We start from the raw sequence: 12,037 nt of genomic DNA, 5'->3' as shown, positions 1-12,037 counted from the left end.
GCACAATGAGATAGACCCTATTATTGCCCCTGCTTCATAAATGAAAGAACTAAGTCAGAAAGAGGTCAATAACTCTCACAATCACATATCTGATTGATGGTAGATCCGAGATTTGAACCAGGTAGTCAGGTCCCAACCCTGCACTCTAGAGTAGTATACCACCCGGTGCACCTGTGCTAATGTCTCTATGTAGAATACATTTGTAGCACTGTACTTGCTGGGTCAAAATAAGTGTGTGTTAAATTTTAATGTGAAATGGTCTGAAGATTCTTTCATGAAAAGAGCAATATGTTTCTTTTAGTGAAGAGCCCACTTGTTTCCTGAGAATAGAGGGGCTGCTGCTCCTGTGTCCAGAGGCCTCACTAGTAAGGGCCTGTTCTCTGCCATGGCCAGGCCTTCATCTCTGAATTCAGACTGGCCTTCTCACCCTCTGGGCTGGGCTCCCAGAAGTCATGTTCTCTAACAGCCACAGGCTCCCAGAGAATTCAGCTCTAGCCTCCTTTTCTCTCTGTACCCTCTTGGTCTCTCAAGGTGAGGGTACCTCCCAACTAGAGGGCTGCGTTGGCCCCAGTTTCCTATTCCATCTGCAAGAAGAGAAAATGGCAGCCACCTGGAGGAACAGAATTGGTTGCTCTTTACTTCCATACCTGCAGCTCGTACATCTAACCACAAGGGTCCCAGTGTGGGACCTCCAGGCCTAGATCTACATCAGACCTGGAGGTGGGCTGTCAGAGTGTGTGACATGGCTTCTCCATAGGACTCTATCAGTGGTTCTGAAATCGAGGCAATTTTGTCCCTCTTCCCCCACACCAGCTGGGGACATTTAGTAGTGCTTGGAGATATTTTTGGTTGTCACAACTTCATGGGGGTTTGCTACTGGCATCTAGTGGGTAAAGAGAGGCCAAGGATACTGCTAAGCATCCTATATTGTACAGGACAGCTGCTCACAACAGAGTTATCCAGCCCAAAATGTCAGTACTCCTGAGACTGAAAGACCCTGGGCTACAGTGGGCAGACTGCCCGGCAAGTGGCTGTCACTGTGACTTCCTCTGTTTTTGTTAACAGTGGCAAACACGTCTTGGTCACCTAGAGTTTGCCACTGTTTGGAGTGTTTTACATCCTTTAACTCATGTAATCCTCACGAGTCTATAAGGCAGGTTCCACTATTATCACCCCATTTACAGATGGGGAAGCTGAGGCATGGAGCTCTAAAGTACCTAGTCCCAGGTTCCTGTGCTGGCACTCTAGGCTTGGCTTCCATGGAGCCTCTCACATGTGCTCATGGTGAGTGCTCCAGGACTTCTCTCCTCTCTCTGCTTCTTCTAGAACCTTGGGAGCACCAGGGATTGTTTATGTCTGTACAAGGAGAGAGAAAAAAGTAAGTTGATTGGTTTTCTTGCCCTGATTCTGACTCAATTTCTGATACCTTTTGTATTTTTCTCTCCAAAGGGCTTAATTGAACTAAATACTGATTGCAGAGATTATGGACAACCATGACAATTTACTTGTTAAATTTGCATGAAAAAATTCTGTCACTCCTACAGTGGTTTCTTAGAGTCCTTTTAGTCTCTGAGCCTTCAGACTGAGATGCTTTTGAGTAGTTAGTTTTGCTTAGACATGAAAGCAAACTTTATCATCCAGGAGGACAAGGAGGAGCCGGTGAGTCAAGCTTGGGGCCAGGGACACAGGTTGTCTGCCTGCAGTTTGGATGAGGGGGGTGCATCTCTAAAGGAGGTCTCTAGCAGCCAAGATGGGAAGTTGTAAATGGGGTGAGGGTGGTAAAAGAAGTGGGAAGGGATCTGTTGGATCAAAGCCAACTTCACCCCAGAGGAAATACTTACTGGCTCATTAATTATAGGATGCCATAGGATTGGCTTTGCCTCTGGTTGTGGGCGCAATAACCCATGCTTTACACAGTCCATCACTCAACAGTAATTAGCACAGGACCAGACTGACAGGTGGCCCACAACACACAGTCTCAAACCTGACCTGGAACTGGGCTTGGATGCCACACCTGTGGAGCCAACCAACCCATGTTCTGGCAGCCCACAGGGGTACGGGCAGAGAAGTGGCACATTCTTTCTTGGGCCATTTGCTGCGACCTTGCTATGTACTAGGGACTGAGAGGAATACAAAAGAAATGTAAGACACAGGCCATACCCACAGTGTAGAGAATTGAGGAGATAAGGTTAAGTTTAAAAAGTTAAAGAGCAGCACATGAAATACCATATATGTCACATATAAGGGATTTGGTTACTCAGAGGAAATAGGAGTTCTGGACTGGGATTCTCCACCAGGTGGATGGATGGTGGTGGTGGGGTTCTGTATCACACCTCCATGTTGTAAAAGAAGTAGGAAACACAAAGAAGAACAAAGAAAAAAATTAAAATCATACTAACTCTTGTCAGATACATATGTTATTATTTTGGTTATCTCCTTTAAGATATTTTTTTTTCCTGTGCATACATATGAATATATACACATATACACATTTTGTTACATACGTGGATTCATGTGACTTACATTTTTATACTTAGCAATAAATAAATTTCTTAGGATCTTTTGTATTTTATTGTGTACTTAATCTGATTTACCCGTAACTAATCCCTTGCTATTGCCCCTATAGGTTACTAACAGTTGTGGCCTATATAATACTATATCATACTCTGTGCACATCTGTATTTCTCCACATCTATACTTTTATCCCTAGGACATAGTCTTTAAGTAGGATTACTAGAGCAAAGTATATGCATGCACACTTTGAACTGCTTTGATATATATCGACCATTTGCCTTCCAGAAAGGATATATCAACGCAGGCTCTTACCACCTGTCCTATGAGAGTATCTCTTTCACTACATCCTTCCCAACTCCAGGTATTATTTTTTTAAAAAATTACAAATTTGATAAGCAAAAAACAGTATTTCATTGTGCTGTTTTATTTTGTTTTTCTTTTTTATTATTACTACACTAGTGGCCCAGTGCATGGATTCATGTACATTGAAAGGAAATTAATTAGAAGAAATATTTTAATATCACTATTCCCCCTTTCTCTATAATAGAAGTGTCAGAGATGAAAGAAAATTAGTAAAATGTATATGAAAATAATATATAATTTGATTAATAACATGGTATAACAACAACAAAGAATGATATAACAACAAAAACATGATATAAAAACATTGATTAAAAACAATGACTGATAAATTGATTAAATTTATTCTAATATCTCCCTGTGTACCACATTAAGAGTAAGAAAACTTTCAGAGTGCTTGACTAATTTGCCTTGTGATGAAGTATTTACAACTTTAACCTCACACACTCTTCAAACTTGAGAGAAAGCAACAAATAACTGACCATGTCCGAGAACGGGTACAGGTTGGAATATTCCTACTCTGTCTAGAGTTTGTCCTTGTGATTTATTAATAGTCATTGCAAATGCTGGCATCACGGGAAACTGTCTTCGAATTAATTTAAGTGGGAGGCCAGTGTCAGACGGGGACAGTTGTGCCAATAATTGGTCTTCAGACATAATCTGTCGATGCCACCACTTTCAGCTTCAGAATGTCAACAAAAACAACCAAATTCATGATTGACAATGACAGATCGAAACACACGTGGGATTGGCGCCAATGACAGCTTTATATGTATCTCACATGTGCGAGTCAACGTTTATTTTTAGATTGTCAGTGCGTGTCATATGTACCAGATGGTCGGTCACTTAGCCTTTTATATATATAGATAGACTTTTTTTTACAGGCTAATTAGTCATTGGTGATTCTCTTTTGACAAATTGTTTATGTGCTTTATCTCTTTTCCTATTAGAAAGTATATTCCTGCCCGGCTGGCCTGGCTCAATGGTTGAGTGTTGACCTATAAACCAGAAGTAAACCAGGAGGTCACGGTTCAGTTCCTGGTCAGGGCGCATGCCCGGGTTTCGGGCTCGATCCCCAGTGTGGGGTGTGCAGGAGGCAGCCAATCAATGATTCTCTCTTACCATTGATGTTTCTATCTCTTTCTCCCTCTCCTTTCCTCTCTGAAATCAATTTTTAAAAAGTATATTTCTTTTGTGCAGTATTTTATTATTATTTAGTGTGGTTTATTCTTTTTGTCTTATTGATTATAAGAGTACTTGATATATATTGAGGGTATTAACTCTATGTCTTTCTTTTTAAAAAAATCCTCAACCAAGGGTATTTTTCCCATTGATCTTTAGAGAGAGAGTGGAAGGGAGGGAGGAAGGGAGAAAGAGAGAGAAACATCAATATGAAAGAGACACATTGACTGGTTGCCTCTCGCAAGTGCCGCACCAGGACTGGGGATTGAACCTGCAACCAAGGTATGTGCCCTTGTCCAGGAGTCGAACCCATGATCCTTCAGTCCCAGGGCTGACACTCTAATTATTGAGTAAACTGGCCAGGGCTGTCTATTTTTTACTTTCGGTTATTTATTTATTTATTTATTTATTTATTTATTGTTAATCCTCGCTCGAGGATATTTTTCCATTGATTTTTTTGAGGAGAGCTGGCTGATACCTTTATTGCTTTAGGGGGGAGGGGTACTTAGGAGCTCTTGGTGGGAGGGCCGCTTCCTCTTCACCATCACGGGCTTCTGCTGCGCAGGACGGCGCTGGCCCTGCGGATGGCGACCATGCACAGATCTGGGCGGTACTTGTTCTTGCGGATCATGTGCTGGATGCTGCTTGGTGGCCCGCGTGTACTTGTTGATGCTGGTGCGCACATAGGAAGTGGCTGGCTTTCGCTGGCCGGATCTCCACTTCATGATGACCACTACACCTTTGCCATCGGGGGCAGGCTCCATGCCCACCGTTTTGCAGTGAATCAGCCTGTTGTAGCCAAAGGAGTTTCGGGCCTTCAGGTTATTGGGTTCGGTGCTGTACCTCTGCTTGTTCCTCTTGATCAGGAAGCTGGAGCAGTTCCGCACGATCATCCATTGCAGGTGGGCAGAGATGGCAGCTCCTCACGCTGCTTCATTGATTTGGGGGGCGGAGGCGGGGAGAGTAGAAGAGAGAGGGAAAGACCATGAGACCCGACCAGGGCCTATGCTGGGGAGGAGCCTGCAACCAAGGTACGTGTCCTTGACTGGAATCAAACCTGGGACCCTGTGGTCTGCAGGCTCTATCCAATGAGCCAAACCGGGTAGGGCTGTATTTCTTTCTTTTAAAATATATTTTTATTGATTTCAGAGAGGAAGGGGGAGAGAGAGAGAGATAGATAGAAACATCAATGATGAGAGAGAATCATTGATCAGCTGCCTCCTGCACGCCCCCTAGTGGGGATCAAGCCGGCAACCCCCGCATGTGCCCTTGACTGGAATGGAACCTGGGACCCTTCAGTCCCCAGGTGGACGCTCTATCCACGGAGCCAAACCAGCTAGGGCAGGGCTGTATTTCTTATATTACAAATACTTTGTCCTAGGTTGTTGTTTGCCGTTTAGTTTTTGTTTACTATTTAAGCATTCATAAATCTCAGATGTCCATGTAGTCAAGGTACTCCATACAGGCTTTCCAAACCACTGGGCTGGAGGTGGCTGTGACTGGAAGCAGGGAGGCCCATGTGGCCCCTGTGCTGGCACAGCGGTGGCAGGACAAGACCTGCATCAGGGCCAGGCTGGAAAGGATTCAGCTGGGCAGATTCTAGCCGGAGTGGGGAGGTGATCAAGATGTGACTTGGGTGGGGAAGTGAAGAAGGAGGGGGAGTCTGGGGTGACTCACAGGATGCTGACCTGGACGACAAGAGTGAGCAGGTGGAGGGTGAGCCAGAATCAGGAATATAGGAAGCGGGTAGGAGGCAGAGATTGTTATAATTCCCTTTGGGATTGTTGACGGAGGCTCCTGCTGGAGAGAACTTGTTGGTATTTGGATCTCTAAGCCTGGCCTGGTTTCTGTCTTGTGTCAGCTCAGAAAGGCTTTTTCTGCTACAGAATTATATATGCACATAAATTCTCTCATAATACTTTAATGTTTTTGTTTTTTGTTGTTTTACATTTAACTTCTAGTCTAGACAGAATTTGTGGTATTTTGGTGAATTGTGACAGTTAAGGATTTAACTTATTTTTTCTGAAGTCACTTATGATTAAAATATCTATCTTAAATACTACCTGTATCTTACAATTCGCTTCCATGTATATCTGGGTCTGCTTTCGGTCTCTGTGGTCTGTTCCAGTGAATTGTTTGTTCCATCTGTTTTGATCACATTTTCTTTAAATATATCTCAATAGGTGCTTGGATAAGGTATATGTGTCATCATGCTTTTTTTTTTCTTTCTCAGAATTTTCTTTGGTCTTTTAGGGTAGGCTTCAGAATCATTATGCCAAGCCCTGCTCCCTTGGACTGCACAGTGGGAGCTGGAAACAGTTGACCCCAGTTTGGCTTGTTTAAAATCATAAGTACAAACATTCCAGAAGCTGGATTTGGTGGGGCTGGACTTTCCTCTTGGTATAGACATCACACGGACTGTTTAGGAAGAAGCCCCTCACTGCCATTGACCTCCACTTGGGGCAGCCCCCAGACTCTGGCCCAGATAGTCCTGTGGACCCCCAGAGCCCCTTTGTCCATACTGCTATGGCCACCATAGCTTCCAGCCATATCCGCCCCCGTAGCCAAGCCAGGCTTTACTGGATTTTCCTGTCCATCTTGCAAGGTCCCTGCCTCCAGCCAGTGTTTTCTCTAAGCCTGTTCTCCTCTAAGGATTTCCTATGGGTTCGATCTGGGGATCTTTTCCTAATCTGTTCTTAAGTGTGTTATTCCAGAAAGAATTCTTCATAATTGCCAGCATCATGATAGCTTTTGTGCATGCATGTTTTCCCTATTTCACATTTGTTACATTCTTTCTTATTCAAGTGATGTTTTCAGGATTGTTTTTATTGAGTAGTAATAAGCATATAGTAAACTCACAGATCCCAATCACCTATCTCAGTGAATTTTTCCATATGTGTACACTATATAATGACCACCCTGATCAAGGTATTTCTTTTCCAGTTAAGAAGCTGTTGGTGGGAGGTTGGGTAGAGAGGGAAATCATGAGTATGCCCCCAGGATGCCTTATTTTTCTAGAATTATCGTTAAAGGATGTTAAAGAGTGAGCCAAATGTCAAGTCTGTACAGTGATGTGGGGAGCAAAATGGCTAAGAGTAGTGGGTCATGTTCCAATCCTCCCCCTTTATTAGCCATGGGACTTTTGTGCCTCAGTTTTAACAACTGTAAGATGGGAGTAAATAGATGATAGCTCCTACCTCACAGGGTTGTCATGAAGATTACATGAGGCAGTACATGTAAGTGCACAAAAAATTTTAATTGTTGTTTTTGTTGTTATTAATCAAGAGGAGGCGCGGCAGTGATTCTTAAAGAAGGGTATGCATCAGAATCACCTGGGGCACTTTCGCAAAATACACAAGCTCAACCTGGCCAGATGTACTGAGTCAGAATCTAGATTTTAAACTCCTCTCATTCTGTTGCTTATTCATGGTTAAGAGCCACTGGTCTGGAGGTGGCTATGAATGGAAGCAGGACAGCCAGTGGGTGGCTCCTGTGGTAGTGAGGGCTAGAGGGGATCGAGCAGGGCCGATTCAAGGCAGAGTGGAGAGGTGGCCAAGATATGGTGGCTTTGAGTGGTGGAGCAAGGAAGTGGCTGGGGGCGGGGGGAGTCTGGGGTGACTCACAGGGTGCTGACTGAATAATAGAGCGAGCAGGGGGAGGATGAGCCAGAATAGGAAATAAAGGAAGGGGGAGAGCAGCGGACCAGAGATTGTTATAATTCCCTTTGGGATTGTTGAGTGAAGGCTCCTGGTGGAAATCAGTTAGTATTTGACTCTCTAGGCCTGGGCCTATGGTGTTTTTCAGGGAATCACTGGTATGAAGGAGATAAAGCCATGGGCCTGGTCATTGAGTGAACATAGAGGACAGAAGAGGGCCAAGTTCACAAGCATTCACTTGTGAACCTTCATTCACTTCTTATTCTCTCTCTAGAAGTAGAAAAGTGCTTCTTTCTCATGTAATAACCCCCTTGCTGAGGACTGTGGGGGAATGAACTCAGTCTTCTCACTTAAAGATGAATACTGACTCTGGGTCACTTCCTTTCCTCATAGGTCTCAAAGTTTTCCACATCTGATGGAGGAGCTTAGTCCTTATCCATCAGTATCCTCAGATGGGGCATTCAGTTGGGGGCAGGGTCCTATTTTCTGACATCCCTTTACCCCCCAAACTGTCACACATATTCAGCATCTGGTGGATGGCTTCTTAGACTATGACTCTCTTCAGGCCCTGGAGATCCTACTCTTTGGTAAGAATTTCACTATCTCTTCCAGAAACATTTGCACTTAGAACTAGAGGTGTAATAGGACTAATGGAAGGTGTTGCCTTCCTGAGGGAAGGTGAACCTGGAATGGATTATTCATTTACTCTAGAACATCCCTGTCCAGTAAACCTTTCTGCATTGCTGGAAATGTTTTTCTGGGCTATACAATACCATAGCCACAAGTGGCTATTGAGTATTTGAAATGTGGATAGTGTAAATTGAGGAACTAGATTTTTTATTTTTTGTTAATCCTGACCTGAGGATATTTTTCCATTGCTTTATTATTAGTATTATTTAGAATGTCCTTTCTTTAATCGGAGCAAGGCAATCATGGTTAACAGAGCATGATTAATATTTCTTATAACTATACCTAGCCCCCAACATTCTATTTTTGCCCCTAACATTTCCCCACTGCTATTTCTGTCATCTCATATCTATGAGATTAATTTTAGGTGAAAAGTCTCATCCTGCTGGACTTCATTTGCTTCTGGCTTGAAAGTAGTTCCCAGGGATGGAATACATTGAATGCAGGATTTTCCATTGCTTTTTAAGAGACAGTGGAAGGGAGAGAGGGAGAGGGAAGGGTGGGGGGGAGAGAAAAACATTAATGTGAGAGAGACACATCAATTGGTTGCCTCGTGAACACCTACCAGGGCCAGGAATTGAACCTGTTTCCCAGGTACGTGCCCTTGACCAGGAATTGAACCTGTGATCCTTACATGCACAGGCCGACACTTTAACCATTTAGCAACACTGGCCAAGGTTAGATTTTTTATTTTAATTAATTAAAAGTTAAATTTAAATCGACAAAAGAAAAGCAGATACTATTAGGTTGCATTTACTGGATCAATGAGATATAGGGACACTGGGTCTGATACCCCACTCGCTGCTCCACTATCAATACTCCACAGAGGTACCTTTGAAAATGGGTCTTTGAAATCAAATGGGCTTTCCTTCTCTCACCTCTGTAGCCTTGGCCCTTGTTTTGCCTCCCCAAGGAGGCAGGTATCTACAGCCTCCCTCACCCGCTTCTCCCGACCCTTGTTTGCCCCACTCCTCCTTCCAAGGACAAGACAGTGCCTGTGCCTTTCCTTATGCCCTGCCACCCTATCTCCCTATTTGTTATTCTGCTCATGCCACAGCAAACCCCACTTCCTCCAAGAAGGCTTCCCAGACTCCTGCGCCTTCCAGGTGAGGCAGTCCTAGGGCCCTGAACAGATTCCATTGACTGCCCAGTTGCTGGTGGGAGTGACAGGGATGGATCTTAGGAAGATACAGCCGTAGGATGGATGTGTGTCAGCTCACTGCCCCTTAGACTTCCTTCTCCAGCTACATCTCCACTCCCCGGGAGAAAGAAATCTCATGTCCCAACTACCACAGACATACATACCGATACATAACACCGAAGCAAGTGTTTTGTAAAAAAGGTACTTGGCTACTTTCCATCCTGTTCCATTTATTTCTTCTAAAGAAAAATACTGGTTGTGACCCATTAAACTGATTTCACAACTCAGTAATGCAGCACAATGCACAGGGCGGAAAACGCAGATCATTGCTGCTCAGAACAGCTCCAAACACAGGCCAAGTGGCCCTGTCCAGACGTCACCCCCCTGGGCTCCTCGAAGAGCTGGCAGATGACGACTCTGGAAGCCGCGTGCTCCTGATGGCGGTCCACCTGGTGACGCTCTGCTCTCTCCTTGGAGTCTCCTTTCAGGGCCCCAGGTGGTTGTGCCATCAAGTGGCCATGGTCACAGATGCTGTCTCATGCTGTGGGAGGGGGTGGGAAGTCTCTACTCCAGACACCCGGGAGAAAGATGTCAGGTCCGTGTCAGGTGCCACAGGACTGAGTATCTCAGCCCTCTTGATGAGGCTCCTCATGGAAGCACAGCTCCCAGGCCCAGTGGGGGCTCACCAGTGGCATCCCCTGTGGGGCTACAACCAGCAGGAAGAGCAAGACATGGAGCTCCTGCCTGCAGCACCACAATAGAGACATCTGACCAGCCAGAGGATGGAGGACAAATACATCTAGGGAGCATTCCAGGAGGGAGTAAGTCTTGGAGTCCCCTTTCCCTTTGGACTTTAGTCCTGAACTGGGAGTTACTGAAAACAGAAACCACTGAAATAACTACATCAAAACCCCTGCATGTAAACCAGGTGTTTTACCCCTCTGTTGGCGTTTATTTTTTAGCATGCTATCCTAACAAGAGTGGCTCTCAACACCCTGCAGAGGAAAAGAAATGGCCTGGAAGGGTGGTGGCGGTAGGTAGTTATTAGAGACGGGCTTGTAGATAACAGGAATGTGAAGGCCATGGAGAGGACAGAGAAACGATAAGAAGGAAACACAGTCACGTTATTGTCTAGTTCCATAGGGAATGCCCATAACAACACCAGTGGAAAAGGATTTTTTTTAAGGTGTTAGGGAACTATGTGCCACATTGTGGTAAGATTTCCCTTTAAATTGGCCAAACAGTGTTTTGGCCATTGAAGTTTCACTTTTCAGAAAAAGTAATTCATGAGAATTTCAGTGATTCGGTATAAATTCAATGCTATTGAGCTGCTCCTGATTAGGGCTAGTCATACCCTTCATGGGTGTAAGGCATGCTGTGATCTCAGGTAATGGAGCAAGATCTCCCCACCCCCTCCACCCTCATGCTCTAGTCAGCCTCACAGGGTAAAACCCATCCATTTTTTTTTTTTATGTTTTGTTGATTTTTTTACAGAGAGAAAGGGAGAGAGATAGAGAGTTAGAAACATCGATGAGAGAGAAACATCGATCAGCCGCCTCCTGCACATCTCCTACTGGGGATGTGCCCGCAACCCAGGTACATGCCCTTCACGGGAATCGAACCTGGGACCCTTCAGTCCGCAGGCCGACGCTCTATCCACTGAGCCAAACCGGTTTTGGCAAACCCATCCATTATTGTTGGAGTCTTTTGTTCACCAATGTGAACTTGGGAATAAATTCTTTCCAGTCTGAAAACTTGCTGACAGTGGCTCCCTGATGCACTGATAGGTGTAGAGAGGGGACTCTGAGCTGAACACTCCCTGGGGATGGCAGGCCTGGGTGGGGTGGCCTAAATGACCAGAGGGCATCCAAAGCCACTGAATATTTGGGCTGGGGTGGGTTTTCAGGGAGCAGTGTGTGTGTGGGGTGCGCTTGGAGGATGAATTCCCCCTCTTCACTTTGCCTGGGGCAGCCCCCTCACTGAGGCAGGGCCTGGTCTCCTTTCCTTTGGTAGCCAGTTTTTCCCTGGCTCCCTGGCCACCTGATCTCCAGATCTGCTTCTGTGAGTTATGTCAGGTGACTGCAGGGGTGTTCCAGTCGGGGACCTTAAAAGAAAGTCAGATATTTCTGAGACAAAGATTATTTATTCTACACCATCTGTGAAAGTGAGCGTTAAGTAGAAGGCAGTGGGGTTGGAGATGTGTCACACCACTAGGAGGTTTCTGTCTTAACAATAGATTATTATATAGTACAACAAATTTCAACCCTTTTCAGCTCATGGCACATATAAACTAATTACTAAAATTACGTGACACACCAAAAAATGTTTTATTTTTTGCTGATCCTACAAAAAAAGGTATAATTTTGATTCATTCACACCAGATGACTATTGTGTTAGCTGTTGTCACTTTTTTATTTGCCAATCTAAGGGAAAAGAGGTCAGTGCCCCTGATTAAATGGTCAGTTATTGCATGTTTTAAAAATTCTTGCAGCACACT

General features: G+C 44.6%; 1 protein-coding gene and 1 pseudogene across 1 annotated transcript in view; one reads left to right on the top strand and one right to left on the bottom strand.

Annotated features, from left to right (window-relative positions):
• ASPRV1 (aspartic peptidase retroviral like 1) overlaps positions 1 to 12,037 on the top strand; it is a 116,173-nt gene that overhangs the window by 68,987 nt on the left and 35,149 nt on the right.
• Positions 4,545 to 6,606, bottom strand: LOC139019225 (large ribosomal subunit protein eL28 pseudogene; annotated as a pseudogene).

This window comes from Myotis yumanensis, unplaced genomic scaffold, assembly GCF_028538775.1.
Source record: "Myotis yumanensis isolate MYYU_CA2020_CCGP unplaced genomic scaffold, mMyoYum1.0.hap1 SCAF_11, whole genome shotgun sequence".
Taxonomy (NCBI): Eukaryota; Metazoa; Chordata; class Mammalia; order Chiroptera; family Vespertilionidae; genus Myotis; species Myotis yumanensis.
Note: the sequence above shows the minus strand (reverse complement) of the source record. Positions and strands in the feature narration are given on the sequence as shown.